This window comes from Balaenoptera borealis, assembly GCF_965194805.1.
Source record: "Balaenoptera borealis genome assembly, chromosome: 7".
NCBI classification, from domain to species: domain Eukaryota; kingdom Metazoa; phylum Chordata; class Mammalia; order Artiodactyla; family Balaenopteridae; genus Balaenoptera; species Balaenoptera borealis.
The window spans coordinates 52,706,307-52,721,975 of record NC_138864.1 but is presented as its reverse complement, the minus strand read 5'-3'; the positions used below and the strand labels follow the sequence as shown (position 1 = coordinate 52,721,975).

Below are 15,669 nucleotides of genomic sequence, written 5' to 3'. Positions count from 1 at the left end.
CCAGGATATCTGAGAACAATTTCCAAACAAGGCAGACTGTACAAGACAGGGAAGTAGCCATAGAATGATGGAAATATGGAGAAGATTGTCTGGACTGGGAAGGAGCCCAGTGAGCTATAGCATGGGTGGGAAGATGGTGGGTTAGAATAAAACTGCAACTATTGCCATCATTTTAAGAGTAGTTATCTGATATACACACTACTGTATATAAAATAGATAAACAATACAGACCTACTGTATAGTTCAGGGAACTGTATTCAATATCTTGTAATACCTATCATGGGAAAGAATCTGAAGAATATATATATGCATATATATCTGAATCACTTTGCTACACATCTGAAACTGACACAACTTTATAAATCAACTCTACTTCAATAATAAAAAGAATAGTTATATGTGTGTGTGTTTAATGAGGAAACTACAGCCTACTTTAGAAAAAGGAGGCATATTTAGTGAGCTAAACATGAGAATGGAACACTCATAAAGAAGTAAGTATAATCTCAATTGTATTACCTATATTAAATAGCATGGAGCAATCATATAGTCAAAATTATGATGTTCAGAGTTACATTAGAAACACATGTGATGCAAGTGAATGATAGAACAAAGTGTTGAAGTCCTTTTGTCATGGTGAACTGTTCATTTTAAAACTAGTTTCCTTAGATTATAAGAGTAAAAATGCTTAATGTAAAAGAGTAAGTACTACAGAAATCAGCAGATTATAAATCTCCCTTCCTTTCCCTCCCTCACCCACCCCAACCTGATTTCTAGAGAGGAATAAAGTTCTTTGTTTGGTTTGTGCATTTTCAAAATGTATTTATACTGTTGCGAAACCAGTTGCTAATGTACTGGGTATTTATGTGTATATTTTCTCCTTTGATATTCACAACTGCCTTTTATGATGGATATTGTTTTCTCCATTTTAGAGGTGCACAAACTGAGTTCTGCTAGATGAAGAAACTTGTTCATAATGATATGATTAGAAAGTGAGGGCAAAATCAAGATTCAGAAGCAGGTCTTTTGACCTTAAGGACCATGGCTGTCCTCTCATAACCTCCTGTCTGCTGTCTTCTGTGTGACTTCGAATCTGAGGTCTGAAGCCCAGAGAGACACCCAAGTAGGAAGAATAGTAGGGAGGAACTGAAGCAATGTTGTGGTTTACTCCATGGATCACCTAATTGCTATTAGGAGCTTCCTTTTTAACATAAAACTTAAAACTAGGGTTGGGGGATAGCCAGATAATTGTCAGCTGGGTGTTTCCTGTCTCATTTGCCTAAAAACTGGGTATCTGAAATGTTCCTGACTTGCTTTACTGGCCATATGGTTTCTTCTGTGAAACCATGAAGAAATAAGGGGACTCCTACATTGGACATCATTTTAAAAATAAAAGATCATTTTAGGATGGGGAAATAATGTGGACTTTTGGAAGAAAGTTACCCAATTATACTTTTAGTAGGAGTGGAGGAAGGAAAAAAGATCTAGTTATATCCTTTAGGAAAAAACCACTTTAAAAGTCGAGATATACTTCTCATGGTTAGAAACTCTAATAAAAAGGTATATAGCTTAAGAGCAATATGAAGACTTAAAAAATAATTCAGACAACACATAATAGTCTCAATAAGACAGAAAAGACAAGACGTCCAAAGAAGCCACTGGGTTGCTAGGCTCCAATGGGGCATTTGAGTGTTGAAAGAACTAGTGAGAGGATGAAAGCTGTAGGTGTGTTAGGTCCTTGGGCGGCCTCGTGGACAACATAAAAGATTGGCAGGAACCTGTGAGGATTAGGGAGACTAAAGCACAGAATGTGAAAATGGAATGATTTTTGTTGTTGTTGTTATTTTTTTTAAATTTCGTTTTAGGAGAAGGTGTGATGAGAAGAGATAGAACCACTGGATGGGAGAGCTGGTTCCAAAAGAGTGAAAGAAAGACACTGTCCCGTATCTTTCTTGCTCCTTAGTGAGAATGTTTCCTAATCTGGAAATGGTGAAGCAAATATATGAAAAAGTTCTCTCACACCCAAGTAGGAGAGAAGACCAAAAGAAAAGCCCATAATCAATTAAGTTTGCCTCCAGTTCTGAGTTCTGGAAGAAATTGCAGATTAAATTAGATAATCATTATTAATAATTTCTGAGAAACCAATAACGGGAGGACTGTCAGAGGGTAAAAATGGAGGAATAAGGGCAAATTCAGCAAGTATAAATCAGGAATAAATATAAATCAATAACCATGGTACAGTTTGGTAATTTTCTAAAATAGAGTTTCCAACAGAGAGCAAGCAGGCACTTAGAAATGAACAAGACAGTTACAAGGAATCAGCATGGATTCACTAAGAATGAGTTTCACTGGAGTCTTTTCAACATTAGTTGAACCGTTTAGGGAGGAGTTGTAGCCATGGCCTGTGACTTCAACAGGTATTGGTGGCATTACTTGGACTCTTGTGAAAAAGGGAAAATGATAGGAATTGGATGAAAAAGTTAAATATACTAAAAGAGAACAGCTTGGAAGAAAGTCTGTATGAGGTGGTCAAGTGAGATTAAATTTTTATCAATGACTTTGGAAAAAGATATAAATAAGCTATAAGATCATTACATTTTAGAGCTAGAAGAAACCATGAAGATAATCTAAGCCTTTTGCTTTATAGGTGAGGAAACTGAAGCTCACAGAGTGAAGTGAATTTCCAAAATTTACACAACCAATAAGCAAAAAGTTAAGATTAGAGCCCAGTCTCTGGATTTTTCCAAAGGTCTAGTCTTCTCTGGCAATAAGGTGGTATTACATAGGGAGAGATGTATGTTTGTGGATTTAAGTTAAAATTACACAAGTGAAGAAAGAGTAAGAAAACTAGGGAAAAAAATGAGGATACACATGCAAAGTTGAATGTTGCAAAAGTCCACCAGAAATCCAAGGGGGGCTAAAGTCAAAGAGGGATTATTAAGCGGTTTGCTCTCTTTATATATGAATTTAGATCTACTGTTGTAGATATATTATCTTCTTTAATCCTCATAACAATCTTATGAGGCTGATACTGCCATTATCCCATTTTACAGATTGAGGGACTGAGGCACAGAGCACCTAGGGATCCTGCTGAAGAGCCCCTAGGTGATAGAGACAGGATCTGATCCCAGGCATCTGACACTACGCTCAACTTCCCACACTTATTCGATCCATTCCATCATTCAAGCTCTTAGCCTCTGCCGTATGGGATTCCTCTCATTACAATATAGCAACGATATATTTCAAGTTATAGTATGTCTGTCTTTTTTCACTTCTCAAGGCACTAACTCCTTGATTGGAGGACCATGAGCAATCATTCCTTGTTATCAAAAGTATACTTTTTCATTTGTCAGTCTATACTTTGAGATGGTTCCATAGACGTTTGTTTACTGACTGACCATCTAGAGAGATAAGAACAGTTGTCTAAGAAACCAGGGGACATTTCAGCTGGGAGTTTGAAAGCTTCAAGCTATAAATATCATGATCAGGTTTGGCTTTATGATTTATGTGAGAAACACCAAGACCTTATGGCAGAGCCTGTTGTTTCCTAGGGCCTGAGAGGCCACATACAAGTTTTGCAGAAACCCTTTCTGCATGTAGCGTGTACTATAGTTTTATGTTCAATGTTCAAACACCTTGGGGCATCCACTTTCTGGGTGGTTAGAATTTATTCCAGACTAGGTTGTACAATGTTTTCACTGTAACCTCTCAAGTCACAAATGTATGACTTTTTTTTTGACTCGAGGAGAAATGCTTAAGATGCTAGGCTTGGCCAGCTACTAGTATGTTTTCCAGTAGATGCTATGATCTGAAATGAGTATTTTTGTCTTTGTCCCATTTTCGTGGTTTTAAGCTGGAATTATTTCGGATGGCTTTCCCCAGCGATAGTTGTCCACCAAACCAATGGTACATGCTGTTGAACTTCTGCTACCATTTTCCCGTTATTTTCCCCTCCAAATGAACTCAGCTCTATATAGTTTCTCTATATAGTTATTTCCTCAAATCTATGCGCCTTTGCATGTGTTGTTCCTTGTGCTTAGAATGACCTTTACCACTTGTCTGTTCAGTGAATCCATTCAAGGGCCCCTTCTCTGAGAAACCTTCCTTGATTCGTCACTTCAGGCCAAGTTGTGTGCCCATCTTCTGAAACTCTGTCACTCCTTTATGTATTTCCCTCATGGCACTAATCAAAGTGTATGGTTACTTCTAGATCCTTCACTAATTCCTCTACTGGAGTGAAAACTCTGAAAAACAGGGAATGAACATTGTTAATCTCTGTTTCCTCGATGCCTTGCAGAGTAGGTGCTCCATATTGTATATTAAATAAATGAGTTGATAAATGAGTTGATAGCTTGCTGCTCTTTCATGTGACCTTTTCTAATTGCAAGGATACTTTTCTGTGGGAACTCCCCCGCCCCCAAACTAGCTACCCACCAGCAAGCAGTGTAAAGCTCCTCTCAGACACTACCTATAAACAATATTCTGTGCAGTGTGGATCCTTCACTAATCCTTGTCAAGTTTTCACCAAAATGAGATGACATAGACAATTGGCTTAGACCTTGAGGTAGCTGAAGCAAAGGTTTTCATACCCTTAAAACCAATTTCTCCAAATTATCTCTGTGTAACTAACTAGGAATATACAAAAGGAAGTCAATATCATGCCAACTGGATCTGGCCATTGCACCAATTTCCTTTGAGCTACAAAGGTGCCTTTTTGTCTTAAGGAAGACAAACTAAGGTCTTACCATGGAGCCTTAGTCCTCAAACCACATAAACCTAAAGTAGGAATCATATAAACATATACCTAAGGGAAGACTTCATCAAATGAACGCTTACTAAGGTCTGCTGATAAGGTAAGGTTTTTCTGGAGACAAATGCATTATGTACAAGATACGTAAGCAGCCAAACACTCAGCGCTCACATCAGTTGCTCAGTTCTTATTCTTTCTTGGGAACGTCTTTCCCATAGTCAGTAGCCAGTTGTGAAGTGATGCTACTGTAGGCATCCAAACCATCCTTATTCACTGTTGGGAATTTTGAGTTAAAGACCAATTTATTGGGGAGTTTTACTTCTCCCGACATTTTTTAGCAAGTCACAGGGACTCTTTAGAATTCCAGGTGTCATGCTTCATTTCAGTGATGCTTCCATCATGGGAAAAAAAGAATGTAAACTATGGGAAAGAGCTCGGGTAGTCTCTTCTTTGAGGTTGTGGAAAAAGGGAATATGAATTGGAAATTTCAGAGTCACCTGTGAACTCCCACATCCTGTGGTCACTCTTCCCCTTCAGGTCATCCGTGATGTATCCATTTTAAACATGAGCGTCATGCCTTCTGTGGTGACACAGTGCCAAACATTTTTTTTTTTTTCAACAGAAGACTAAAAGACGTATGTACGTCTAGTGTCCAGTAGAAATAAGTTTCCCACTAAAGTGACTGTCCAAGAAACGTGCTATCTGCAAAGCTGAACTGTATACATTTGAAAAATAAGCTGTTGCTGCTGTCCTGGGAATTAGGAGACTTGATAATAACCTCCATGGGTTTGCCTTTGCTTTCGATGCTATTCCCATATCGCTTTGGGGCTGTTTTCTAAGAATAAGCCTACACCTTTAATTGTTTTATCACACATGCAGTGCTGATTGCTTTGTTTCATTCTTTTAATTAAGTGATTATATATAAGCCCGGAAGAGTGCTGTACTTTAAACCATCTGCTACCTTATAACCCATGTTATTACATAAAGCCAGTTCTAAATGTTGTGATGGGAAGAGACCTCAGTGACCCTCCTATTCAGATTGATCAAGCGGCACTATTAGCTGTACAAAATCCCAGATTGGCTTGGATTTTAAACTGAAACTGGAGGTGATGTGTTGTTGAGAAACTGCCTGAGGAATTCAAGCTGTTCCCATCACATGAGTTATCTGCCCATAAAGGATGCCAATCATATTGTTATTGCAGAAAGGATTAGTCACTTTTTTTTTTTGACCACACTGCCTACAGCACATCTGGGAATATTTTACATGAAAAGAGTTGACTGGAGCCCATGTTTGAAGGTGAGAGATTAATCTGGATTTAGGAAATCATATAATGGAGGGTAGCAAGTGCCAGTTTTCTCAGTTTAATCTGCAAAAGTCACTGATTCTTACATGCCATGAGCACAGAAAATGCTCTAGTCAAAGATTTACACTGCCATTCCCATTAATGGTATGACTCAGTCCTGATGATTTTGCAGGGACGTTCCAGACAAAGGACTCCTTAGTCATGGCAGAAACCTTCATAAATGGCTTTCAGTAACCCTGATTTCTATCCCTCCCTTTCCTGAAATATTTGCGCTCAACACCTGTGGTTTGCAACTCAGATAGGTAGACACTTTCATTTTCTTCCTTTGTGACGAAGGAATTTATGAATAGCAAGATTAGCCATTTAGGTGTTCTCATCGCTTATCACTGAGGCTGAACTGCTCTGCAGACCACGTAGGATCCCTTGGATCATGTTCTTCCGGGAGACTGGCATCATCAGACATGTCAGGTTTCTCATCGTAAGAAACGCACGTTCGACAAGGGTCTGTCTTTCTCCCTTACTAACAAGGCACCATCTCAGGAATGACTTTGCTTCCAACTAGACTTAGCAGGTACTTAGAAGAGGAACGAGATGGTATTTTGCCCACTGAATCAGCCTGTATCTGCTCTTTGTTCCTTTTCCCCCTGTGAATTAACTTTCAAGAGAAATCATGGAACTGAACTGGCTTGAATTTCAGTCTCTAATAGTAAGATCAGAAGGTCTGTTTCATATCTGGTCCAGCATGCATTAGTGTTTGCCAGCGACACCTGAGAAAGGATGACTCCAAGGGTAACTTGACACCAACAGACCTGTTAAAAACACATCCTTTAGTGCCTTGGATATTGATTTTTGACAATGCCTCTTGAGGACTTAACAGAGCCACAAGTTGAACTAATCCATATTTTTCTGTGGCCCCTGAAGTCACTTGTATAACATAATATGCTAAATGTAGTCCTGTCAATAAAAAGGCACTCCTATCCTTTTTGACTGTTAACCAAGGTCCAAAAACTGTTGGGTAAGCGTGGGAAGAGCTAAGGGCTGAGGCTTAATTTTTTAAAAAATGATTAGTATTTATTTCTGAGGTCCTTTGTAATAATTTAGGGCAGAGGGCTATATACCATATTATTTGTAGCAAATAGAACTATGTTATTCATGGTTTTCCTGTTAACTGTTCATTACTTCAACAGAACTGGCAGGTACAAAAGCAAGTGGTATAACCATTCGGTGCATAGGACTGGAATCAAACCAGCCCCTTCTCTCACTAGCTGCATGAATTTAGGCAAGTTATTTTAATTCCTTAAGCTTCAGGTTTCTCATCTGTAAAAAGGGATTAAGTAGTCTCTGGTTTATGAATTTATTTAGGGATTAAGTGATAACATATGTGAAGCACTTAACTCACTGGCTAGCACATAGTCAATGTTCAAAAAGTGTTGGAGGTCATGAGAATGGCTAAGCCAGAAGTCATTCATTCAGCAAACTTCAATCAGTGCTCATTATACAAGGTGCTATTCTCAAATTTAGGTTGTCCTAAGCTGAGTAATGTATCCCCACTATCTCCTAGGAAGTTGTAGTCTCTTGGGGACAAAGAACATAACAAGGATAAAATTTTGAGATAAGTGTACACATACTTATACTAAAACACAGGTGAAGGAGCAAGTTCAGGTGAGTCATGGCAGGCTCCCATGTAGAAGTAACATTTAGACTTGATCTTGAAGAGAAAGTGAACAGTTATCATGCAGAGGAAGGGAGAGGAAGTTTTCAGGCAGAAAGAAGAGCAGGAAGACAGAGATGGGCAAATGCACTTTTGCTTTAAGAGCAGCAAATGGTTCAATATTATCAGGGTACCCAGTGCCCTGTAGAGATTAGCAGGGTGAGGAAAAATAGAAGGACTCTGGCTGCACTGCTAAGTTTTTTATACGCTCTGCTAAAGAGTTTGAATTTTTCTTCTTTAAGAGATAAAAAAGACATTAAAATTTTTAATTAAGGGAATGACATGACCACAGTTACGTTCTTAAAAGACCACAGTGGATGACATCCAACTTGAAAAGAAAGAGTCAGGGAAGGGTAATCAGATGGACGACATACTCATTCTGACTCAGGCTGTGAGTTCTTGAAGGCCAGGGACCTTGTAATCCCAATAACAGTGAGTCAGTTAATAGAAAGGACAAGATCAGAGGTTTAAATAAAATTTGAGTCCACTTAAAACCATTTATTTGTTTGGTGGTAATTACTCAAGTACTCGTGTCTTAATTTGTTCTTCTGTTTGTGTCATTACAGGTCACCTTGAATTCTTCTTGGAAAGAAGCAGGTCATAAATAATTTTCATCGTTGGACACTATAAAAAAGCTAAAGAACTTTTAAATTCCTGGAAACATCTCAGAAAAAAGAGCATGAAGACTTTCTTCAAGGTGGAAACAAAAACTGAGAGTCAGATAAGTAAACTTTGATAACGGTTGAAATTCACTGGATGGCACCAACCTGTATTTATTGTCACATTTCTTTAAATCTCGTATAAACAATATTCCTTAAAACTACTGTGTCAACATAGGTAATATGTGCTTAATGCACATGGTGGTTTTATTTCGATGGAAAGTTACTTTTTTTTGTAGAAAAATTCTGAGCAAATTGTAGATTATGTGTTCCATCACATGTGTTTTCCACACTGGGAGAGCTTAACAGCATGGTTTATATTCTCTGAGGCCTCATTGTGAACCTAATGGCAGCTACCCAAATTGGAGGCGCAGTGCTTGGGAGGGACCAACTAGCCCCTGGGATGTGTGCCCTGCAAATTCAACCCTATTAAGTGATGGCAAATGTCTCAAGATGCTTTGCCATTCTGACCGCTTGGCAAGGAAACCTGGTCTGTGTTTGGAATGTAATTTTTGAAGATGTTTTTCCTATTGTATTTTCCCCTGTGTTACAGTTCCCTCTGCGGGAATGTAAAGTCAAGGAGCTGGCATGAATCAAGACTTTGTCACTAGAAACAGAGGGATTCCATAATATACCAGGTGGTGATGTCAAAAATAGCGACAGCACAATTTTAGTGTTCAAAGTCCCACTGCTATCCCGCCTGGAGTAGCAACATTTACTTAGAGTTTAACTGCAGGTGTTTTCGGAACATATTCTTAGATTTTCCAAGTCCACTAATTGGAAAAATACTCTGTAAGTTTTCAACTGCATTTTTCTCAGACCAGTGAAAGCCCTTCTATTACATTAAATCAATGGACTTTGATTATTATAAACTGCTAAGTGTTGGCTCTTTGCATATTGAAATACTGAGCCTTGTACATATTGCTCCATTAAAAAGACATATTTAATGGTGATTCGGAAAGAGAACTTTGTATTGTTAAAGCAAAATCACAACTTTGTTTTAACTGAACGTGTCAGCAGTCCTACGTCGATGAGCTTACTGATTAATCTGTAATAATATTATAAAACACTTGCTGATCTTTCAGGAATGCCTGTGTTCCTTGATTTTCATCTCATGACCTCCATCACAGATGTGTGACCACCACAGAAGCTGGTTCTCAGCCATGGGCCATTCTATTGCCCTGTGGACAGTAGTCCTGTGAGTAACCTCTTGTTTTTCACGAGTAGTTTCCAAATAAACACATGACAGAAGGAGAATTAATTAAGGAATAAATTAACTCCAAAGCAAAGGAAAGGAAATAGTGCATCTTAGATAATTACATCTGGTGAGAAATTTCTACAATGAAACAGTGTTAACAAAAGCATTTTTTTCCCCTTAGCTATTGTATTTTTAATTTAATTTTATTTTTTTAACATATTTATTGGAGTATAATTGCTCTACAGTGTTGTGTTAGTTTCTGCTGTATAACAAAATGAATCAGCTACACATATACATATATCCCCATATCTCTTCCCTCTTTCATCTCCCTCCCACCCTCCCTATCCCACCCCTGTAGGTGGTCACAAAGCACTGAGCTGATCTCCCTGTGCTATGCAGCTGAACAAAAGCATTTTTGAATTGCTCTTGCTGTTGCCTCTCTCCCTGTGATAAAGTCCTTGAACAGCATTGCCCTTTTTTGGAGGAGGAAAAGCAGGAGCAATGGAAAGAGTTTTCAAAACATCAGCTTTGTGAGATTGCTTTTGCGTGAAAAGTCTGGGAAGGAAATAAAAGATTCTATCAGAGATAACTGTTGAGTTGGGTTTTTCTGAAGCTTAGACTACGTGAGGGGGTGAGGCAGTGTCGGAGGCAAGCTATCCGGATTTTAATGTTGTAAAGCGGTAGAAGCTTGAACTTGGTGTTTGACCTTTATGAACCTCAATTCCTCTTGGAACTACTCCTCTTGCACTGCAGATGTTAAAAGTTAAAAAAGCTAACAGATAATATCTACTAAAATCTAAAATGTTTAATTCTCATTATGTGTGGACCACTATTTTTTTTTTTTTTTTTTTACTGTTTTTCATGTATTTTCTCACTTAATTCATGCAATAGCCCAGTGAAAGAGGTACTATTCATATCTCAGTCTTAGACATGAGGAGAGAGGTAATGAAGGATCAAATAAATCCGAGGTAGTCTGCATCCGGAGTCGTAATCACTGAGCTGAACTTTTTTAAGAAGGCACGGTAAAAATGTGTAGTTGTATCCGTGCTGTGATTGTTGTATTTGCAATATTAAACTCATTAAAGGCAACTATCATTTTTACTTTTCTAGTGATAGAGACACTAAAGATAGATTGGTAAATGGATTTCTAATGCTGTCACTCTGCTTTTCTTAAGTACAGGATGATGTTTCCTTCTCTTTTGTGTTAGCTCCAAGCGTGGTATCTGGCCTAGTCGACACTCTGCATATTCTTTATGTGGAGAGACTGCAGAGAGCTTGATTAGAGTAAGGATGGGGCTCTAACCTAATCTGGAATGGCCCTGGGTGCCCAGCTATGCTGAGTCTTGGGTAGCTGTCTCTGGGAATAGTCAGTCTAGGGACAAGTGGAGTGGAACCCTTGCTACTCTCAGATCAAAGCACCTTTTGTGGCACGCGTGTAGGCAGTGGAGGTGGGGAGGGTGGGGGGACTTTTGTCCCACAAGCTCACTTTGCGACATCATCTGTCTTTTGTATCAAACACAGTTTTCTGTTATAGGAAAATGCTGAGTTTTCATTTACGGTCTTCCAGACTGATCTAGAATAGGTAGGTCGTGGTTGTGACCTGCAACCCAAGATTCATTTAAGGATGCCTTCTGGACATGCAGCAGGATATCATTCTGTTAGTTCTTTCAATTCGTTCAAAAAGCATTTACTCTCAACCTGCTAGAGGCATTGTCTTCAGTGCCCTCAATACAAAGACAAAAGATGTGGTTCCCAAACTCAAGTAGCTTATAGTTAGGTGGGAAAATAGATATGCAAAGGAATCATTATGGTTAATAAGCTAGTAATGGAAGTGTGTGCTTAGGTCGTGGGCACTTGGGCAACGTTTCTCAAAAGGGATAGGGTTTGAGCTGAGAACTGAAGGAGAGAAGGATTTGGCAAGGCCTACAGACAGCTAAGGGACGGTGCATTCCAGGTGGAAGAAACACTGGTCTCCTTTTTAGGAAAGAGTGAGCAGGTAGTATACATAGATAGACGAGAAAGCAACTTTCCAGGGACACTTCAAAGGCAGGCTTTCTGTTCACATGGATCTAAAAATCTTTTTCCTCTTCACCTCTGTTCCTTTCTGCTCATTCTATCATTCTCTCTGGTCTCCTAGTACTTATGTTGTCAGCTGATTCTCCAGTCTTACACTTGTACCTGTTTTATGTATGGATTTGATATTTCCTCATTTGCTTATAGGTGCCTCAGGGGCTTATAAGATGTCTACTATTTATAAATTTTTTTATTGAAGTATAGTTGATTTACAATGTTTCAGGTGTACAGATATATAAATTTTTTTATTGAAGTATAGTTGATTTACAATGTTTCAGGTGTACAGATTTATAATTTTTTTTATTGAAGTATAGTTGATTTACAATGTTTCAGGTGTACAGCAAAGTGATATTCTTTTTCAGATTCTTGTCCCTTGTAGGCTATTACAAGATATTAATATAGTTCCCTGTGCTATACAGTAGATCCTTGTTGTTTATCTATTTTATATATAGTAGTGTGTCTCTGTTAATCCCAAACTCCTAACTTATCCCTGCCCCCCCTTTCCCCTTTGGTAATCCTAAGTTTGTTTTCTGTTTTGTAATAATATTTTTAAATTTTATTTTGCATGCTCTCTGCTTCACATTACCTAGAGTCTACACAATAGTGTTCTTGCTGAACCTAAAATATATAAGCTTAATAAATGCTTATTTTCTGATGAAAAATGATTTTATGAGTGCCCTAGTTGTAATTAGTACACAGCTGAGATGCTTGGTTCACCAAATTCACACAAATACTACCATAATCAAGTGAAGTAACAGTTGATTGGACTTCTTCAAATTAATCCTGATGGAAGAGAGTCTGTAATTTATTTTGCTTCGTGTTTATAAAGACACTGCCTTTATAATCACTCATCCTAATAGAGTATTTTGCTTGAGTGACATATAATTATAAAATTAAGAAATGCCCTTAAATGCAACATAGTTCAGATACTAATACGTTGCTTCGGTCTCCTCAGTTACAGGCCAGCTTTTGTTTGAAGAAACTCAGGTGACCAAGGACCCATTTCCTTACATCCTCCTCCTTCAGGACTGTCATATCGTTTCTAACAACTCTTCCTTATGTTGGCCCTAAATATGCCCTGCTCTCAATCAGTGATTGCCAGAGGGAAAGGGGGATAACTTTGTAATTTGGCAGTGTATAGGAACATTTTGGGATGTCACAATTTAGGGTGCTGTTGGCAGGTAGTCCAGTGGGGAGGGACCAGTGACGCTGCCAGACATGCTGCAATGCACAGGGCAGCTCCACGCAACAGGAGTGTCCAGCCCAACAGGGACAACGTTGACAAACTCTGCTCTAGGTTAAATTTATTTATCCACAGAAAAAGCATTCTTTTTCCCTCTGTAGTCTATCTGATACTCGGACACAGCTAACCGTATGAAGCCTTTTGTAACCCCAAGTCCTTCAACTATTTTTCTGACGCTCCTATAATAAGAACAACAATTCACGTGTGATTCTTCCCCACAGCATTTGAATTTAAAGGAGGAATGAATCATTGAGGGAGGGAGATGTTTAATACAGATTGACCAGTACAGGTCCACTTTCACACTGTGGAATTAGGTGGAGGAGGAATAATAAGAGTGGCGAGTGTCTTTTTGGGCTGTTCTTCGTACCCCATGTAGGTAAAATCTGGGAAACTTACTGCAAGGGATTTAGTTTGAGTTATTCTTCTCAGAGACATGATGTGAGCAATGCGTGGCATGTCCAAATCCATGTCATGATAAATGATACAATGGCCACCTCCCAGGGTCAGGAGTTCCTGGGATGTGGCTATTGCTAAAAATTCTGAAAAAGGGTCTGTTTCCCAAGCATGGGAAAGAGGTAGTAAGATCCTTTCAAGGCTCTCTTCTGCCCTTTTTATGAGCTATCTAACCCGAATACCCTTTTGTCGCTGAGGTCACTTTAACACTCAGGGACGCAACAATAACTGGGTCAATTAATGCCTGCCCTGTTGTTCCAGCTGAACTTTGCTTTGGTAAGGCAAGAAAGACTGAGGAAATATACATCCTCTGAAAGGAGTGAGGAACATTTGTGGGAACATTTCAAGAGACTTTTTTTTTGTTTTGACTGAACAACTTGGGAGCTCTAACTACAGTCTATTTGAAAAAACACAAGCATAAACACTGCTTCAAAATAGTACCATGTAGGCAATTGCCTCACTAAAGGCAACCAACCTGATTCTCTTCTTGAATAAATACTTCTTTCCCCCAAGTGGGTGGATTGCAGGCTTATAGAAGAGAGCAGAATACAGTCTTAAAAATGCTTTGAAAAGAAGCTCATTCACCAGAGGGGGTGAATAGACCCCACGTATATTTGCTAATAAAGAAGGATCTTGATGCTAGTTTTCATTGATTACCAAATTTAAAAATCAGTCCTGTTGCTTTAGACAAGAGACCACCGCAGAGTGGTTTGTCTTACTTAAAAGGAGTGTTGGGAAAATATCCCGGTTTTCATCAATGGTGATACAGGTTAACTCAGCAAATCATTAAGAATTTCTCCTTTCACGCAGTTTTCGCTATCTGCAAACTGCCTGTTGTATGAACTAATACAGCAGAGGATATCTCCTCTGCTGACTTCTAGGAGCATTCTTCTTTAGTAGGAAGATAATGAGAGAAGCGGAAATGGGAGAGAGAAGTGCCTTCTGAAGCATTCCCACCAATAAAGCTATTCAGGCCCAATGGGGAGATGGTAACGTCTAAACTCAGCCAACCGCAAAAGAGAAGATGCACAAATTTTATCACTCTTGATAATTCTGTCTCTCAAGAGACAATTTTGTGACTGAAAACTCTGCGCTGTGGTTTGGGACTTGGTGCAACAATTAGATGAGTGGAATCTTTGAAATTGTGTGGTGGATTACATACTAGTAGATTTTTTCTACAGTTTAACCCTCTTTTCTTCCCCCAGCTTAGTTCAGGCACAGGCATTTCCAGGAAATATTTAGGAAGTCAAAAGGAGTTAAAAATGGATGGCAGAGGTGACTGACGGGCATGGATCTTTGCGGCTACCGGCTACACACTGTCACCATGGTTACCAGACACCAGGGTAGAGGATCAGAATCAGTCCAGGAACAAAAGTACGTGAGTGTGAGGGGCCCCCAGACAAATCCTCTCTTCTAAAATATCTCTCATTTATGTACAAGAGTGTCTGAAAATCACCATTAGGAATCTGTTGCTTTGGATTGCTGTTGACTATTTTTTATTTTTTATTTTTTTAGAATTCTTATTAAAAGACATGTGTTTCACAAGGATAACACACTTAAATTCTCAGGTATATAAGAGCCCCTAAGACCTCTTCTCATTCATGGTGCTTAGCCGGAAGCAAGGCCCTGTGGCGAAGGGTTCCTTGGAAGGCTGCCTGGAGATCAGTGTGTAGACAGATGGCTCCACCTCCCTGCTTACTTTGGCCGAGGGGACCAGCGTGAGGTCTAATCAGAGCCTGAGCGCCTGAGGACCATGGAGCGGGGAGTGAAGCCCTCTCTCTCCTTTCTTCTCTAGCTCATCCCCTTACTCCTGTCAAGGTCTTTGTCCTCTTGGTCACAGACATCTGCCATATCTTTCTGATGGGTTTTCCTCAGATCCAGCCTTTCATTCACACTGTGGCTCAATTAGCTTTTCTCTAGTGCAACTTTCATTCTCTCAGTCATCCTCAAAACCTTCCTAAAGGTCATTTCTTACTTTGTGAACCCCGTAAATGTATTGTGAATTGTAGTCACTGTTATTTCATGATAGTACTGTACCCACAGCCAGAATTCACATTCCTTGAGGTCAAGGCTGTGTTCTCTACGACTTCAGGGGTCTCTCTAACCCCCGCAACAGGGCAGGACGTACGCAAGGAGCTTTACATAGATTAACTGATGGATGAAGCCCATGGGGAACCAGTAACGATTTCATGGGGCTGCTTGGCCACGGAGTTGGTGTTAGATGTGGCTCTTCCGCTGGTTTTTCCTATGATTTTAGGGCCATAATAGTTACTGTTTATTG

At 39.2% G+C, this 15,669-nt stretch overlaps 2 protein-coding genes across 12 annotated transcripts in view; one reads left to right on the top strand and one right to left on the bottom strand.

Moving 5' to 3' along the window:
- ELAPOR2 (endosome-lysosome associated apoptosis and autophagy regulator family member 2) overlaps positions 1-15,669 on the top strand; it is a 745,385-nt gene that overhangs the window by 276,265 nt on the left and 453,451 nt on the right. For all 11 annotated transcript variants that reach the window (XR_014246402.1, XR_014246403.1, XR_014246404.1 and 8 more), the window contains 2 exons: positions 8,329-9,619; positions 14,594-14,762. The gene's annotated coding sequence lies outside the window, so the exon portion shown is untranslated. The remainder of the gene's footprint in view (positions 1-8,328; positions 9,620-14,593; positions 14,763-15,669) is intronic.
- Positions 1-15,669, bottom strand: part of GRM3 (glutamate metabotropic receptor 3) — a 246,747-nt gene that overhangs the window by 87,832 nt on the left and 143,246 nt on the right. The gene's annotated exons all lie outside the window — the stretch shown is intronic.